Below are 2754 nucleotides of genomic sequence, written 5' to 3'. Positions count from 1 at the left end.
TATTCCATTGTGGATATGTACCAGAACTTTCTTATTCATTTGTCTGCTGATGGGCATCTAGGTTGCTTCCATGCCCTGGCTATTGTAAACAGTGCTGTGATGAACATTGGGGCACATGTGTCTCTTTCAATTTTGGTTTTCTCGGTGTGTATGCCCAACAGTGGGATTGCTGGGTTATAAGGCAGTTCTATGTCCACTTTTTAAAGGAATCTCCACACTGTTCTCCATAGTGGCTGTACTAGTTTGCATTCTCACCAACAGTGTAAGAGGGTTTCCTTTTCTCCACACCCTCTCCAGCATTTATTGCTTGTAGACTTTTGGATAGCAGCCATTTTGACAAGCATGAGCTGGTACCTCATTGAGATTTTGATTTGCATTTCTCTGATAATGAGTGAAGTTGAGCATCTTTCCATGTGTTTGTTAGCCATCTGTATGTCTTCTTTGGAGAACTGCCTGTTTAGTTCTTTGGCCCATTTTTTTTATTGCATCATTTTTTTTTCTGGAATTGGGCTTCAGGTGTTGCTTATATAGTTTTGAGATTAACTCTTTGTCAGTTGCTTCGTTTGCTATTATTTTCTCCCATTCTGAACGCTGTCTTTTCACTGCTTATAGTTTCCTTCATTGTGCAAAATCTTTTAAGTTTAATTAGGTCCCATTTACTTATTTTTACTTTTATTTCCATTACTCTGGGAGGTGGGTCATAGAGCATCTTGCTGTGATTTAAGTCAGAGTGTTTTTCCAATGTTTTCCCCCAGGAGTTTTATAGTTTCTGATCTTACATTTAAACCTTTAATCCATTTTGAGTTTATTTTTGTGTATGGTGTTAGAAAGTGTTCTAGTTTCATTCTTTTACAAGTGGTTGACCAGTTTTCCCAGCAGCACTTGTTAAAGATATTGTCTTTTTTCCATTGTATATTCTTGCCTCCTTTGTCAATGATAAGATGTCCATAGGTGTGTGGATTTATCTCTGGGCTTTCTATTTTGTTCCATTGATCTATATTTCTGTCTTTATGCCAGTACCATACTGTCTTGATGACTGTAGCTTTGTAGTATAGCCTGAAGTCAGGCAGGTTGATTCCTCCTGTTCCATTCTTCTTTCTCAAAATTGCTTTGGCTATTCGAGGTTTTTGGTATTTCCATACAAATTGTGAAATTATTTGTTCTAGTTCTGTGAAAAATACCGTTGATAGCTTGATAGGGATTGCATTGAACCTATAGATTGCTTTGTGTAGCATACTCATTTTCACTATATTGATTCTGTCAATCCATGAACATGGTATATTTCTCCATCTATTTGTGTTCTCTTTGATTTCTTTCATCTATGTTTTATAGTTTTCTATATATAGGTATTTTGTTTCTTAAGTAGATATATTCCCAAGTTTTTTATACTTTCCGTTGCAATGGTGAATGGAATTGTTTCCTTAATTTCTCTTTCTGTTTTCTCATTGTTAGTGTTTAGGAATGCAAGGGATTTCTGTGTGTTAATTTTATATCCTGCAACTTCACTTTATTCATTTATTAGCTCTAGTAATTTTCTGGTAGAGTCCTTAGAGTTTTCTACGTAGAGGATCATGTGATCTGCAAACAGCGAGAGTTTTACTTCTTTTCCAATCTGGATTCCTTTTATTTCCTTTTCTGCTCTGATTGCTGTGGCCAAAATTTCCAAAACTATGCTGAATAGTAGTGGTGTTAGTGGGCACCCTTGCCTTGTTCCTGACTTTGGGGGAAATGCTTTCAATTTTTCACCATGGAGGATAATATTTGCTGTGGGTTATCACTGATGAACATAGATGTGAAACTCCTTATCAAAATTCTAGCAAACAGAATCCAACCACATATTAAAATGATCATAAAAAAATAAATAAATAAAAAATAAAATGATCATACATCATGATCAAGTTGACTTTATCCCAGGAATTCAAGGATTCTTTAAAATATGCAAATCAATCAATGTAATAGACCACATTAACAAATTGAAAGATAAAATCCATATTATTATCTCAATGGATGCAGAAAAGCTTTTGACAAAATTCAATATCCATTTATGATAAAAACTCTCCAGAGAGCAGGTATAGAAGGAACATACCTCAACATAATAAAAGCTCATTATATGGTGCTCGTTTATAACTTGGACTATCAGCATGAGTGAATTCTGGTTGCATTTCAACTGCTGTATTGCAGAACAGCCTCAGCCAAAAAGGCACCAGCGGATTGGCCGAAGTATGATTGGAGAGCCCACAAATTTTGTGAACATATGGCTCAGGGGGCAACCTGTTCATTGGGATGAATTCTGTCAGTTCCATGCAGAACTACATATAGTCCAAGGGAGGCTATGAGGGGTGGCATGGCCACCAACGTGTAGAAGCAGCTGGTGGACATGAAGGCAGGATAGTCTCGGACTTTTCCTCAATGTGTGATGGCGTCTTGTTCATCCTGTTGTTATTGCTCCAGTGACATGTTACTGTTCTGCTCTGAAGAAAGTTTTCAGAGGAATCCTGTATTTCCTTCAACTAGCATGTGTGCTTTTGGACTCATGGACAGAGTTCTTTGGATTGTGGCTTAATTCTTGATTTTTATGAATATGGATCTGATTTTAGCATGATCTTTTTTGTGAATGTTAGCACCATTTTGCATCCTTCCCCCACATTTTTCTCTTTCCACCTTCAACCCCTCTGCCTTATTGATTTTATTGGTAAGCAAAGACCTGTTATTATTTGTTAACTTGTCACCACTTATGCATATTTTGGAAGGTAT

General features: G+C 36.6%; 1 pseudogene; it reads left to right on the top strand.

Moving 5' to 3' along the window:
• Nucleotides 1-2121: 2121 nt before the first annotated feature.
• LOC122689019 lies at nucleotides 2122-2392 on the top strand (annotated as a pseudogene).
• The last annotated feature ends 362 nt before the right edge of the window (nucleotides 2393-2754 follow it).

Source organism: Cervus elaphus, chromosome X (genome assembly GCF_910594005.1).
Source record: "Cervus elaphus chromosome X, mCerEla1.1, whole genome shotgun sequence".
In the NCBI taxonomy this organism is placed as follows: Eukaryota; Metazoa; Chordata; class Mammalia; order Artiodactyla; family Cervidae; genus Cervus; species Cervus elaphus.
This window is presented reverse-complemented; position numbering and strand designations above follow the sequence as displayed.